Source organism: Nicotiana tomentosiformis, chromosome 2 (genome assembly GCF_000390325.3).
Source record: "Nicotiana tomentosiformis chromosome 2, ASM39032v3, whole genome shotgun sequence".
NCBI lineage: Eukaryota > Viridiplantae > Streptophyta > Magnoliopsida > Solanales > Solanaceae > Nicotiana > Nicotiana tomentosiformis.
In genome coordinates, this window is record NC_090813.1 from 163,083,637 (window position 1) to 163,101,065 (window position 17,429).

Consider the following 17,429-nt stretch of genomic DNA (forward strand, 5'->3'; position numbering starts at 1 on the left):
GCATGATAAGAACACAAGAAAGTGATGTTTTCCTAATGATTCGACAGCCTCTCGAAGATAAGTACAAACGTCTCTGTACCGATCCGCAAGACTCTACTAAACATGCTCATGACTCGTGAGACCTATGTGACCTAGGCTCTATACCAACTTGTCACGGTCCAAAATCTCATATGTCGTGATGGCGTCTATCGCAATACTAGGCAAACCGACAACTCACAAATAACCATGCAGCTTTAATTTAAAACATATCGAAACAAGCTTAAATGGTGGAAATCTCATAATAACTGATAAGAAAACACCGCAACTCAATACGAAATCCCCCAAAATTCGGGTGTCATTGAGTACATGATCATCTAAATGACAACATAGTCTGACTACTAAAACACTGTCTAGAATGATATAACAATACAAATAACTGAAAAAAGGAGAGTCAAGGTCTGCGGACGCCAAGGCAGCTACCACGATAGTCTCCAAATAGATAAAGCTCCAAAGCTAACCACTGTCGCACCCAGAAGTACCTGGATCTGCACACAAAATACAGAGTGTAGTATGAGTGCAACCGTCCCAATGTACTTAATAAGTATCGTAAATAAACACAGCAAGGTAAAAAAAGCATAAATTATTAATGATACAAGCTATCACCTTTGTAGTTTCATATTTTAAACCGGTACAGAACATTTGAAAACTAACTCATCAAGTTTCGTGAGAAAGCATTTGTGTGTGTATGTGTACAGTTTCTCAAATACTTTGCTCAAACAATATCACGGCATATAGAGGTGATATGCAGTTAAATAAGATAAATGATCAAGGAAATACAAAATCCAACAAAACACTAGCCAGATTTGCTCAACTTTTTATATCCGTTCCTAACCAATGATCAGTATTCTCAATAACCATGTGTACACCATCAAGAGAGAAACATGAGAGGGTGACCCTAGGGGGATGGATCCGTATCCACACGCTGCACGGACAACTCACGTGCTAATAATAGAACCCGCACAGACAACTCACATGCCAATAATATCAATATATGAATCCGCACGGACAACTCACGTGCTTCATGGACAACTCACATGCCAATAACACAGTCCGCCTGGTATGCTCATAGGCACAACAACACAATTCGCCTGGCATGGTCACAGGCCTCCAGTCCACACATATCATAAAGGAGAAATTAAATAAGTATACATGTATGTGATGAATGAATAGCAATTCTCATGCTCCTGGACTGGTATAAATGACATGCTATAGTGAGCTATCATAGCTCAAATCAGTAATTTCATCACTGAAAAGCATTTATCAAGTTCGTTCAGGGATTAAACCTCTATGTAGCCTCAAACATGGCTCAAATAGTTCACACAAAATTTTACAAATACGAGAAATATCATAGCTTAAAGATTAACAATCAATCCTAGGCTTATAAGAGCCCGTGCACAACCCGAACATGAATAAATGACCCTGGTGCCCGCACATGGGTTCATCCCCATGCATGTGCGCACCCAATAGCACGTAGCTATCACAACAATTCAGGCAACTAGTGCCTTATTCGAGTTTAAATAAGATACTTACCTCAAGCAAATCAAATCATTCCGCTAGCAAGCCCTTCCCATGCGTATCGACCTCCGGAAGGCTCGAATCTAGTTAAAAATAATGTAATACTATCAACAAAAGCAATAGAAATTGATTCCAATTAACAAAGCTACGATCTTTAACTAAGGTCAAAAGGTCAACCCCGGGTCCAAGTCTCGAAATCAGACAAAATTAATAAAATCCTAATACTCATTCAACCGCGAGTCCAACCATACCAAAATTACTCAATTCCGATCATAACTCGACCTTCAAATCCTCAAATTAAAGCCTATGAAGTTTCTACAATTTTCTCTAAATATTCCAACCCAAACCACTAATTAAATGATAAAAATAATGATAGATTCATGTATATTAACCAAATACGAGTAAGAATCACTTACCCCTATCAATTCCTTGAAAATCCCACCAAGAATTGCCTCAATCCGAGCTCCCAAAGTCCAATTATAAAATTTTACTCTAACCCTCGTTTTTGAAATCCTATATTCTGCCCAAATGTCCTCCTTCGCGAACGCGGAAAGTCCCTCATGTTCGCGAAGCACAAAACTCAACTGCCCAAAAAATCCTCTTACGCAAACGCGATGTTTCACAGAGATCTGCTTATGCGAACGCGTCTCCCTGACCACGAACGCGTCCCCCTGACCACGAACGCGAAGACTTAAGGCCTGGTGCCCAAGCCTTCCTCATCATTCTACGCGAACCTGAGCTCCCTCTTGCGATCGCGATGCTCAATTTCCCCATACCTTCGCGAACGCCAGACCTCTCTCGTGAACGCGTATAAGGAAACCAGCAATAGAAAAATCAACAGTTCTTCAAGGTTCAAAATACGCCGAACATGATCCGAAACACACCCGAGGCCCCCGGGACCTCAACCAAACATACCAATAACTCCTAAAACATCATACGAACTTGTTCAAAGCATCAAATTACATCAAGCAACACTAAAACCATGAATCACGCATCGATTCAAGCATAATGAACTTATGAACTTCTAACTTCCAAAACTAATGCTGAAATATAACAAACCAACTCCGATTAACCCCAAATTTTGCATACAAGTCATAAATGACACAACGGACCTATTTCAACTTCCGGAACCAAAATTCGATTCTGGTAACCACAAAGTTAACTCCCAGTCAAACTTCTCAACTCACCAAACTTCTATTTTTTCAACTTTCGTGAATTCAAGTCGAAATCACCTACAGACCTCCAAATCAATATCCGGACAAACTCCTAAGTCCAAAATCACCCTATGAATCTATCGGAACCATCAAATCTCCATTCCGGAGCCATTTATACATAAATCAATATCCGGTTAACTCTTTCAACTTAGGCTTCCAACCTTGGGACTAAGTATCCCAATTCATTCTGAAACATCCCCGGAACCAAACCAACTACCCCATCAAGTTACATAACAACAAATGAGCTTGGAATAAGCAATAAATGGGAGGAACGAGGCTATAATATTTAAAATAAACTGCCAGGTCATTACAATTACTGACCTCTACATATGCCAATCAAGTGTTTTTCTATAAAACATTAAAACACATAGCAAAGAAAAATAACAATAGAAAAGAAGTTAAGGCTAAATGTGGTTAGAATGGTATTGTTGGGCTCGAATAGCCTAAAGATACTCAAAACATATTGTGATATTGTTCGTTTGGGCCGAGCTGTATAATATTTTTCAAAAGACCTTTATACCATTAAGAAATTGAAAAACTATCAGCTATATCCATATATACAACAACAACAACAATAATAATAACAAACCCAGTGTAATCCCACAGGTGGGGTCTGGGAAAGATAGTGTGTACGCAGACATTGCCCCTACGTTATAGCTATATCCATTTATAAGTAGATTATTATAAAAATTGGCCAATTCATAAAATATTACTAATATTAGTCAAATGTTATCAATATTAGCCAAGTAGTTATTTGTAGCAAAAAAAAAAAGAGATCAATTATTTGCTTTTTGTTTTGCGTGAGTGTTATTAGAATAGATTGGGTACATCTTAAGGAGTTTGAATCTTAATTTTGGGATGATTTGGTGGAGTTTTTGAGGTGGTTTGAATTGAAAATTCGAATTAGAAGATGAACATGAAAAAGTATGATATGTGTATCATATTGTGTATTATTTGTGTATCACGTATGTATCATATTTGTATCAAATGTGTATCACATGTATATTAATGTATACTTGTGTATGTGATACATGCGTGATAAATGTTTGATAAGAAGAATTAATTGAACTTGATTTTAACTACGAATTTTGATAATGTCCAAATCACCTCCAATTTTTCTCAAATTTTGTATATTGACTCATCTATATGTTTTTAATTAATTTCAACCATACCTATTGAAAAAGGTCATTTTTTTGCTTAGATTTTTGGAATCTTGCATATATTTTTTTTGTATTTCATCACCTTGTTTGCTACCTCATCCATGAATTTTTCTTTTCGTCTTGCATCTAATGTTGTTGATCACGCTTAAAAATATGGAAGGAGATCTCTGCGTGTGATTCTTGGAGAGAAAGAACCTTATTTATTTGAGTTTTTAATTTTAATACGTGTTTGGGTAGTTTTAATAAGTCTATAATTAATGACTAGAGGTTGGTAAGTTGAGACTTATTTGGGACATTTCTATAAGATTCCCTAAGAAATTTCTGCATATGTAACTTTTCAATACTAGGTTAGTAAAACAATTTCATAGGAAGAGACATTCTTACTCCTTGTAAATACCGAAAGGAAGGGAGAACAGAATTATTGGCATAAGAATTTCAGTTTAGGCAATTTTACCGACCAAACATCTGGTAGAGTGTCACTAGTTTGAAAGTTTTTCTTCTTTGGAACTTTAGTATGATTTTGGTGGTATCAAATCCACAAGATTTTTATGCTCTTCATATTTTAATTATGCAGGCATTCTTATCCTGATTTACCTTTTTTCTTCTTTGTAGATACATCATTTCTGTTCTAGCGCGTTGATTGTATAACTGGATAGTAAATTAAAGACTTTCGGCAACTGTAGCAAGAGCTTGATATTCGGCTTTAGAACTGAAATAAAAAATATGAGTTGTTTCTTGGCTATCCATGATACTAAATTAGAGTCAAAAACAACAATTCTCTATAATGGAGCTGCAACAACATGTATCTAGGCAATTAGACCAATCAGAATGAGAGTATGCAGAGAAAATAAGAGGACAGCTTTTCCGAAATAAAACACCACGAGAACAGGTACTCATGACGTATAGAAGAATATGTTTGAGAGCAAGGAGGTGAGAGAAACTTTTATCGAAATTTAGATGCACAACACATATAATAGGAAATATCAATGCGAGTGAATGTTTATTTGTTTGTCATGACGTAACAGACTAACAAGTTAATTACAATGATTTGTTTGTTAGTTATGACGTAATTACAATGTAATTCTCTAGTGTCATATTTCATTGCAAAGTGTAATTAGGTTAGACGTAATTTTATTTTAAATAAAAGCTAAATTATAGAGAAGGGATAATTTCACACACCTCTTCTGAGGTTTCGGCTTGTAACACATACAGAAGAATTTAATCGCTTTGAATCAGTATATCAATGTGTGTCCCTATCCCCTCTCTACCAACCATTTAGGGAAAAGTGGATCACACTTTGTTTTATCATAGTTTCCATATTAACAGAGCACTTAAAAGTTGATATCCTGAATCCAAATTATTGATGTCATTGACTGGTAGTGGCCTGCACTACATCTTTAGCCGTTAGCTTCCCACATAAGTCAGTAAAACAGATACTGCACAATACAGAACTGAAAGCAAAATTCTACAGTATTATAGTCATTTATAAAATATACGTGATTCCTTTCATTATAATAATTATTAACAAAAAATTAATTTGTTTTGGTTTCCATTTTCCATCTAAATGAAATAACGAAATTTGAACTCTGGATCGTTCTGTCTGCTAAATTCTATTTTACCCTGTCTTTTCAAGCAAGAACCGAAGACTTGTCACCATTGATCTCTCTTTTTAATTTGACACATTCCATTTGACCATGTTTTGCAACAAGCATCTCAAAGCTTTCAAAAGTATGCTCCAATTCCACAATCTCCTCTTGGACATCAACCAAGGACGTGTTCTCCGACGCGATTTGTTCGCTTAACCGGTGGATTCTGTTGAACCCGGATTTAATTTTAGCTCCTATTTCCTCTAAGGTTGAACGTATCGCTGTGTTATCCTCATACGCATTCTTCCATTTCCTCTTCATGGATTGATATCCATCAAGTGACCTCAGTAGTTGCTCAGAAAGTGCCCTATTCCTGTCTTGAAGGGCAACATTCCCTTGTTTTCCTCCATTCCTATTATAGTTCCTATCTTTTTGCTCTATGCAGCATCCATGTAACCTTTCCACTAAACACTCATTCTGCTCTCTTAATTCATTTATAAGATCCTCCATTTCATTCAATTCATGCACATTCTTTGATAACTCTGCTGCCATAATTTCTTTCTCTTTTCCTAAACTTGAACACATGACCTCGAGGCTCTTCCGTGCTACCAAGCTCGCGTTAAGCTGACTCTTTAATCTTTCTTTTTCATCCATCACTGGCTCATGCTGCTTCTTGTCCTTAGGCACATTGCTAGTAAGTTTAATGTCGGTATAACAACGCCTTAGTTTAGATTTTAACGATCTCTTGTCACCAAAGGATTGACATTTCTGAAATCGTGTCCTAACATTATCCAGAATAGTCATCATCGTCGCCACCCTCAACATTCTCAGGCCATCGGTGATATAGATAAATCATTAGTATTATACTGGAAAATGTCAGGAATAGAATTAACACCTGGAAGTAAGATATTTACAGCTAGATGTAAAAACTTATACGTTTTAACAACAAAACATAAAATAGCAGCAAAAAATAAAATTAATAAAATAAAAATAGAAAATCCATTTGAAAGAATAGTTACAGTTATTGATAATAATGAATATAGTTATAAAGAAATTGACATGGAAGAAGACTTAGAAATAGTAAAAGAAAGATTAAGTACATCAAGTATACCAAACCAATTAACTTATGAAACACCAACATCATCAAGGATAAGTACATCAAGAAGGGAATATATAATCCCAAAAAACTTAATAAGAAACACAAAAGAAAAAATAAATCCATACCATTACTATATAACTGGAATCATGGAACAAAGAAAATATCAAATATTAATAAATACAGGTCAAGAAGAAAATTATATCACAAGAGAATTAGTAACAGAAACTGAAATAATAACTACTGAACAACTATGCCCTGAATTACCCAAGGAATTAATAATAAATGAAGAAATAACAGAAAAAGAAATAATTATTGGAGGAATACCTTTGATAATACAATTTAAAAATGCATATAAAAGAATTATTAGATAACAATTACATACAAGAAAGTAATAGTAAACATACAAGTCCAGCATTTATAGTAAATAAACATAGTGAACAAAAAAGAGGAAAAAGTAGAATGGTTATAGATTACCGAAACTTAAATGCAAAAACTAAAACATATAATTACCCAATACCTAATAAGATATTAAAAATAAGACAAATCCAAGGATATAATTACTTCAGTAAATTTGATTGTAAATCAGGAGGAGGAAACGTTACCTTCTAAAGCTGAATCATCATACGATTGTTCTGATGTTGAAGGAGGAACAAAATCATGAAATGAATTAACACGAAGACTACTCATGGTAAACGTCTCAAATATTAAGTTAATTCTCTCAATAAACAAAGGTAGGAGGGAAATGCTGAAATGAGAAGAAAAGAGAATTCTTGTAAAAACGTCTGTATTAGAGAGATTCAAAGAAGAGAGGTTTCTTTGCAGGCCTTCTCTCTGTTCCTCTCTTCTTTCTTAGCTTTTTACTTCAGTCCTTTATAATTAATGCTTCTTAGCCATCTTTAATTTCTTCTCTTTAATATTCAAATGAATTTGTTGGTGTTAGATCATCAGAAAATGGTTGGCTCAAGAAAGTTATTGTTTGCTTGATTGTTGGTAATTCTTTAACTTATTCATTGGCTCATTGTTGCTTTGACTTCTGTGCACAAAAGTTCGCTTCATCTTATGAGTCCATACTTATACATTAATTTATTTTTTCCTTAGCCCGTATAATATGAAGAATTTAAACTGTATCTCAAAGGAAGATTGAAATAGCAAAAATGTCCTTATTGTTATAAGAAAAATCAAATTATGGTGAATGTCTACTCTTCCTCCGTGATCTTCTCAAATGCTTAATGACATATTCAATGACATATTTCTATGCTTAATGATATATTCAATAACATATTTTTCTTCACTTTTCATGCCTATATAAAGGCCTTGTAATAGATAAGAAAATACACACAATTGAAGAAGAAAATCTCTTCCTTCTCTCTATCTCTATTTCTTGTTCATGTTTTGCTAAATTGCTTTTATTTCATAACATGTCTTCATATTTTACTAAATTGCTTTTATTTTATAACACGTTATCAACACGAATTGCTCATTTCATGATCTTCTACGTCAAGACTATGTAAATTATAAGCAGACAATGAGATCAAGTACAATGAAAAATGTCTTGGATGATAATACAAAGATAAGTTTTACATTCATCTAAACTCATTCATATTTTCATATCTTTGCATTAACTTTATGTGCAGTCTTTAGTTAAAATATCTTTTTCAATTGTATCCACTGAAATAAAGAACTGGAAAGGTATGTCTTTATTTGCTACATCTCTTATAGGACAAATATAATATTCCAATGTATATATATGTTCTGACCTTTTACATACTATGATAGATAATTATTAAGGTAATTTAGTAATAATATTTTTACCATCACATGATGTATTTCATTGAAAGCAAAATTATCAAATATGTAGGCAATTTTACAGTACCTTACAAATTTGGCATTGGAATATACAATCAATATAAACTCATTATAGTTATAATTTATAATAGTCACAGTTATGCATTAAGCCTTAAATATTTTTGCTGAAAACATAAGGCTCATTCCTCCGTACTGAATTTTTTTGGTGAAGTTCTTATAGTGTTTGAAATATAAGTGGTTATAGGTTATCTGCATCTTTCCCCTAATTAATTTATTAAAATATAAAAATAATTGTATCATTTTATAAAAAAAAAAGCATATATCCTAACTAGCATTTTTGTTGCAGAGGAACTGTTTCAAGATTGAAATAGTTATATATGTCTTCTTGAAAGTTAATTTACTTATCACTATAATTATGAAGTAATAATATTTTAAAGGGTCGAGTGCGAGTCCTAGTGAATTTTGGCCTATTATGCCAACGATTGAGGGTAAGACGATAGGTTCAAGTCCCAACGCACTATGTTGATAAAAAGACGCTGGATTCAAGTTCCAACGCATTATGACCTAGCATGCCTTTATATGGGTAAGGCATTGGGTTTGAGTCCTAATGCACCATATTGATAATAATAATAACTAAAGAAAAAATAATATATTTTTCATGAAAATAACATGAAGCTTGTCCCACTTGATTTGCTCCATTCTTGAAGTGAATGTGATAGCAGTGCATGATAAGTCTAAATAAAGACAAGTGGTTGAAAAATGAATGTGGGCATGCGAAAGGCCAAAATAATAATAGTTATCACTATGGTAATTATAAAAAGGGAGAACAAGACAATGTTTACCATCAAATTGGTATGAAAAATAAATAAAATAAAGCACATTGTATGATTATACTCCATTCTTTGAAGAGAATGTGACTTGTGATAAACATTGAGAATGCATACTCATTCCTGAAAGTGAATGTGAAAATATATATGTGATAAAGATTATGCATAATAATGTACTAGTGCATGGTTGGATAAATACTACAACTCACCTCTAAGGGGGTTTGAGACAAAGAAAGATAATGAATATTATTGTGTACTTACATGAATATATCATTGGTCGCATACATGTGATACGCCAAATATTTTGTCAAGCCTTATGCAAGTTATTAAAAGCAAAATTAAAGCAAGAAATTATTTTGCTTATGATGATTTTGAACATGACAATTATTATGATATGATTCTCTTTGTGAAGGAGACATTCATTATATGGATGGTGTGACAAAAGATCTTGTAGTACAAAAGCAGTTAAGAGATCTGAAAGAACTAATTTGTTACTACCCAAATGAATGAAATTGTTCATGACATTAATCTTGTAGTAAGTCCCAAAAGAAATATTTTGATTTACAAATATATTAGCCAAAGTGGTTGGCATATTGAGACTATAAATGAAAAGAAGATTGAATATCTTTATATTACTATAATCATACCGGGTAAATATGAAATGTTACCTGACTTTTCTTCTATTTGTACTACACAAGTATAAGCATGATGATGCAATCACAAGCCATAAGTAAACTAGAGGTTTACTGAAATAAATATTAGTTGGCATGACCGGTTGACCATCTCGGTTCAATTATGATGCGAAAATTTAATTGAGAATTACATTGGCATATATTGAAGAAATATAAGATTCTTCAAGAATTCTCTTCTGCTGCTTATTCTCATGATATACCAGTTAAGGTTGGGATTGAATCCCTTAATTTATGGAACGAATAAAAGGTGATAAATATGGGCCCAGTCACCTTTCATGTGGACCGTTTACTATTATATGATTTTAATAGATGCATCTATTCTATGGTCACATGTGCATTTGTTATCAACTTGCAGTTTGGCTTTTGCAAGATTGATTGCTCAAATTATTAGAGCACAGTTCCATAATATAAATTATTATGATTTATCTTGATAATACTGGTTTAAATCCAAGTTGGTTTAGCAGAAATTGTATGCCTCCAATTATATCTAAACCATTGGTTATGAGAACAAAATTGCCAAAATAAAATTTGGTATGTGATATATTATTTAATATACAACAGCATTTGTATGCATCTAGCCAAGTTATGATAAGTTCTCCCTATCACATTCGGTTCAGGGTCAGAAACCAAATAATTTCCATCTAGAAATATGAATGTGCTATATGATTTAATTGTTCCACCACAATGCACAACGATGGATCCCCAAATAAGGCTAGGGATATTTGTTGGTGATCCCAACAATAGGGGGAGAAAATGGGCAGCTGAAAAAGTAATGCATGTAATGAATTATTATGAGTACATCTAGATCCTCGTACGAGAAAATGTGAACTTGAAGTTCAAGTGATAGAGTATATGGCATGCATGAAGCATAATAGACTAAAACTAAATGTCATATTCAGGTGTATTTGCTGACCCAAAACTAAATGTCATATTCAGTTGCTAATGCTCTAAATAAAATAAAGTTCATAATGAATAGAGTATATGGCATGCATGAAGCATAATAGACTAATCGGTTCCAAAGATAAAACTACTTGAAGAAGGAGAGGAGCAAATGTTCAAGATGGTCATAATAAGGAGGTAAGTGCTCTAGAAGAGCACTACGACATAACACTTCATAAGACCTCATGGGAGAGGCTCAGGTACCTGAAGATAATAAGATAAAGAGATCTCAATAAGTTATGTCTTTATTGGGTAATAATAGAACCGATATAAAATGATCGTTGACGATATTGTTAATATAATATAGCGCTCAATATTATTAATATTGACGAGGATCTTGAGCTCAAATCTGTCATGAAATTTGGATAGATAAATAATTGGCCAAATGAAAAATACGCAATGAAAATTAATTTCACCTGAAAAAATATGAAGTTGGACGGATAGTTCCAACATCTGAAAGTATAAAGCCAGTGGAGGTATAAATGTGTTCTTGTGCGAAAATAAAGGTCAAGTCGATAAACATAAAGATGACTTGTGTCACAAGAAAATTTATAAATATCCTGGCATTGATTATATAGAGACATGTTTTCCTGTGGTGGATGTCGTCATTTCTGGTTTTAATCTGACAATACAAGAAAAACGTGATATGCGTATAATGAAAATCATTGAAGGATTTAAATTGTTCTGAAGCATATTAAGGTTTTCAAAAAATTTATTAAATAAAGCTTCAAAAATCCTTATACGGATTGAAACAATCAGGGCGCAGGTGGTATAATCGCCTGAGTGAGTACCTGTTGAAAGAAGGGTACAAGAATAATTCAATTTGTCCTTGTGTCTTTATAAAAAGATCTGGATCTAAATTTGTTATAATCACAGTGTATGTTGATGATTTAAATATCATTGGAACTCCTAGGGAGCTTCCAAAAGTAGTAGACTAATTAAAGAAAGAATTTGAAATGAAAAATCTTGGAAAGACAAAATTTTGTCTTGGTCTACAAATTGAGTATATGAAAGATGAAATTTTTATCCATCAACCAGCATACACTAAAATAATTTTAAAGCGATTATATATGGATAAAGCATATCCATTCCGACCTCATAAAAATAATAAAGAGCTTCTTGGTCCCGAAGTACCATATCTTAGTGCAATTGATGTACTAATGTATCTTTCTAACATTACAAAATCTGACATAACTTTTTCAGTTAATATCTTAACAAGATATAGCTATGCTCCTACAAGGAGACATTGGAATGGAATCAAACACATATTGTTGTATCTAAAAGAGACTATTGATATGGGATTATTTCATGGCAATGATTGCAGTCCCGATCTTGTTGGTTATGCCGATGCTGGGTATTTATATGACCCATACAAGGCTCGATCTCAAACAGGCTATGTGTTTACATATGGAGACACTGCCATATCTTGGCGGTCGACTAAGCAATCAATCGTGGCTACTTCATTTAATCATGCTGAAATAATTGATATTTATGAAGCAAGTCGAGAATGTGTATGGTTGAGGTCTATAATACATCTTATTCGAGACAAATGTGGTTTGAAGTGTGACAAACTACCCACAATTTTATATGAAGACAATGTAGTATGCATAGCTCAATTGAAGGGAGGATTCATAAAGGAGATAGGACAAAGCAAATTTCACCAAAGTTATTTTTCACACATGATCTTCAAAAGAATAGTGATATCAATGTGCAACAGATCCGTTCAAGTGATAATATGGCTGATTTGTTCACCAAATCTCTATCGATGTCAACCTTCAAGAAACTAGTGTACAAGATTGGGATGCGAAGGCTCAAGGATGTGAATTGATGCTCTCATCAGGGGGAGTTAATACGCGTTGTACTCTTTTTCCCTTGCAAGGTTTTGTCCCACTGGGTTTTCCTTGCAAGGTTTTTAACGAGGCAACCAAAAGGCGTATTTCTAAACATGTGTACTCTTTTACTTTCACTAGGATTTTTTTCCCATAGGATTTTTTCCTAATAAAGTTTTAACGAGGCACATTATATATGGACATCCAAGGGGGAGTGTTATAAGAAAAATCAAATTATGGTGGATGTCTACTCTTCCTCCATGATCTTCTCAAATGCTTAGTGACATATTCAATGACATATTTTTATGCTTAATGACATATTCAATGACATATTTTTCTTCACTTTTCATGCCTATATAAATGCCTTGTAATAGATAAGAAAATACACACAATTGAAGAAGAAAATCTCTTCCTTCTCTCTATCTCTATTTTTTGTTCATGTTTTGCTAAATTACTTTTATTTCATAACATGTCTTCATATTTTACTAAATTGCTTTTATTTTATAACACTTATAAAACTAAGTGACACTATTGCCCTTCTATTAAACATTTTTGGTATAATAGTTTTTGTAACGATCCGAAATTTCAACCGTAGGACCGTGATGACGTCTAACATCTCCTTGCTAGGCAAGCCAACATTAGCTAATTAATTAATATTTTTTAACAATTTAAAAGTAGAGTTTTAATGTTACAAAACTAAAATAAACTAAATTAGATGTGATAAATAACTGTCTAAATATATCCCAGAAATCTGAAGTCACGAATACATGAGCCACTAGAGTACTACAAATAAAGTCTGAATGGAATACAATTATTTTTAATACAAGTAAACAGTAAAGACAAAATAGAAGGGGACTTCAAGGACTGCGAACGCTAGCAGCTCTACCTCAAGTCTCTCTACAAGTCGATCCAGGCGAAAACTCATCTACGCGTCGATATGACCAACACTGGAATCTGTACAAGAAGTGCAGAAGTGTAGCATGAGTACAATCGACCACATGTACTCTGTAAGTGCGGAGTCTAACCTTAATGAAGTAGTGACGAGACTATAACAAGACATTCATAATAAACATGTACGAATAATAACAAATGAATACATAAATATAGATAAAATAGTAAACTCATATAAAAGGACCCGAAAGTCAACTACTAGAGGGCCCCAGAATAACATGTTCTCAAATCTCATATCTGTCAGGACCCAAAATTACATGTGCCGTGATGGCGCCTATCGTGATACTAGGCAAGCCGGCAACTCACAAATACAAGTATCTTTAATTTAAAACATACTGAAAGAGGTTCAAGTAAATAAAATCTCATAATAACTGGATGAAAACACGCAACTCAATACAGAATTTTTCGAAATTCGGGTGGCACTAAGTACATGAGCATATGTACAATAACATGGTCTGACTGCTGAAACACTGTCTAGGATAAGGCTGGCAAGTGGGTCGGTCCAGGCTCGAGACCGGCCCGGAACCGGGGGTCGAAAGAGCGAAATGGGTTAAACGGGCCAAGATCGGTTTTAGTGGGCCTGAGCCGGTCTCGTGGGCCGGTCCTATGCTTTGGGCCCACCAAGACCGATCCCTTAGCGGGCCAAACGGTCCCAACGGTCAACGTTTTTTAAATTTTTTTTTTTTAAATATAGCCGTTGGGCTGTCAAAAATAGTCATTGGCTATGTATAAAATAGCCATTTAATCCCCCCCTCCCCCCTCCAACTTTGTTTTAACCCCAAACCTTTTATAATTATACTTTTTCTTCTATAATTGCTACTATTGCTTACTTTATTGTTACAATTTGTGAAACAATTGTGAAGTTAGTGAATTGAAGTCTTCAACAATAATCAATTTTCAACAAGTTGTTCGTCAATTCACAAGCTTTCGTTGGGGACATTTTTCTTACAAAATCATCAATCTATCACAATCTCTCTCTAATTTTCTTCTATAATTATTACTATTGCTTACTTTATTATTACTAAGTGTATAATATATAAGCTATATTCGATAGATATATATATACTTTTTAGTAGTAACATTAAAGGACCAAAGTATGGTACTTCTTAGCTGGTATAAATATGGGTTGATGGAAGATCAAGTTTTAGCTCAACTCAGATTATAGTTTCAACTAATTTCCCACTCTTAGATATATTATCCTCTTTATCAGCAAGCTACATCAGTAGCATAGAAGCTATATATATATATATATATATATATATATAAAAGCTATATTCGATAAGCTATATATATATATTTTATTCTCCCTATTTATGGTGTTTCTGTTTTGTTAAATCCTTGTATGAAATTAGGAGGTCCTCATTTTTTGTATGAAACTGTTTATAATGCTAGCTGAACTTGCGGAGGATGTTGCTTCGCTCGGAACTGGCGATGACCAAGCTACTTTTCCGCCACCACTAATGGATATTCCTCCGGACCTTGATGGATTTATGAAGTTTGTAAGAGATACCATGTAACTTGTATGAACAAAAAATAGTATGTATTATGTAACTTGTATTTTGGCACATCTTCATTAGTTTCTTTTTCTTCTCAATGATGGTATTAGCATCTTGTTGTGCTCATTCCATAGGGGGGATGAAGACTAAGAAAGATAGTGCCATGATTTTTAATGCTATAATAAAATTACAAGGCATTGCTTTGAATATCTCTTTACAATATTTTTGTCTTTAGACTTTAAATTTGAATTAAAAAATATTAAAATATTTAGGTCATAATTCTATAATAAAATTTATAAGGCATTGCCTTAGATATTATTTTTAATATCGTTTTGTCTCTAATTTCTATTTATTTTTTTTAAACAAATCCATTGGACCCACTTAGCCTATTTAGCCTGTGGGCCGGAACCGTTTAGCCCGTTTAATTTGGGACCGGCCCGGGACCGGGACCGTTTGGACCGGCCCACTTAGCCCGTTTAGGCCCGGGACCGGCCCACTTGCCACCCTTAGTCTAGGAAAGTAGAAAAAAACTAAAATAAAAAGGAGGTGAGTCAAGGTCTGCGGACGCCAAGGCAGCTACCTCGATAGTTTTCGAACCGAATGAGCTCCAACACTAGCAAACTCCATGCCCGAAAATACCTGAATCAACACAAGAAGTACAGAGTATAGTATGAGTATAACTGACCAAAGTACTCAATAAGTAACAAGGCTAACCTTGGGGCTGAAAGCAGTGACGAGCTCAACCAATACAATCCAAATACAGAGTTTAACAGTACAGAAATGACAGGAAATATGACAATAATATCTCAGAGAAACTCATAATCTGTTGGTACATAGTACAAGAATGTAGACATGCTTCCAGATTCAACAGTTAAGCTCAATACAGATAAATATGCCAACTATGACTTATATGAGGAATATTACATCTATATATCTACATGCCAATGTGAATATCACATATGATGCAACACAACAGAAACCTCACATACTCACACTCTCAGAGTACTCAATCTGAGTGCCTCAATTATCGCTCATCACACTCAGTCACTCAACATTGTACGGTACATGCGCTCGTTGCTGGTATGTCAGACTCTGGAGGGGCAGATCCTGCCCATGCACTAATACTAAGCCAATCTGGACTGCTGCAGCGTGCAGCCCCATCCTATAATAATAAAGCCTAAAAAGGATGTTGCGGCGTGTAGCCCTATTCATATAATATTAAAGCCAAAAAGGCCTGTTGCGGCGTGCAACCCGATCCATATAATAATAAAGCCTAAAAGACATGCTGTGACGTGCAACCCGATCAAAAAATCTCACTCACAACACGACTCTCGGGCCCCAACTCAGTCATCAATCTCTCGGGCTCGCAAATTCCATACCAATTAGCCTAACCAATGATATATAACACGACAATAAATAGTAACAGAGACTTAGCTATGACATGCAATGAAGGATGTGACTGAGTACAAAATTGCCATCTAAGCAAATAATTCAACAGCAAAAATGACCACAGTGGGTCTCAACAGGATAAGTATATAGCCTAACATGATTTTTAACATGAATTTACAACTCAATTACTCTAACACATAGAGACCACTTGAATAGCTACAAGGTTTGATGACTACACAATACCACTGAATCGACCGGATCATAATTTTTACGGTGTACACCCACAGGCCTGTCACCTAGCATGGGTGTCACCTCAACACCAACCACATAACACGTAATTTAGAGATTTATACTCTCAGTACCAAGTTTAGAAGTGCTACTTACCTCAAGCCGTGCAAATCTCTACTCCAATAAGCCCTCGCCTCGTGAATCGGCCTCTGAACGCCTCGAATCAAGCTATAGAAATAAATTCCATATGAAAAAGCTAAGTTCTTTAACAAAATCAAAAAGTCAACCCCGAGCCCACGTCTTGGAATCCAACAAAAGTTAAAAAATCCAAACAGTCATTCAACCACAAGCCAAACCATACCAAACTTGCTCAAATCCATACCAAATCGCCACTCAAATCCCCAAATCTTACTCTCCAATTCCTAATCCTAAATCCCCAAAAATCCACCTTAAAAACACATAAACTAGGCGGGAAATTTAATAGGTATTCAATATCAATGAATAAAAATGATCAAAAATGACTTACATCTCGAAATCTAGTTAAATTCCCTTCAAAAGTCGTCTTAATTCGAGCTCCCAAAGTCCAAAAATGAATAAAATCTCTAAACCCTTCAATTATATACACTACCCAGGCATTTCGCACCTACGAAGCCTGGGCT

The 17,429-nt window shown here is 34.4% G+C and overlaps 1 long non-coding RNA gene across 1 annotated transcript; it reads right to left on the reverse strand.

Annotated features, from left to right (window-relative positions):
- Positions 1–253: 253 nt before the first annotated feature.
- Positions 254–7,662, reverse strand: LOC104115886 (uncharacterized). Its single transcript, XR_011414365.1, has 2 exons — positions 7,216–7,662; positions 254–524 (listed from the first exon to the last, which is right to left on the reverse strand). It is a non-coding gene; the product is annotated as an uncharacterized lncRNA (long non-coding RNA).
- Positions 7,663–17,429: the final 9,767 nt, after the last annotated feature.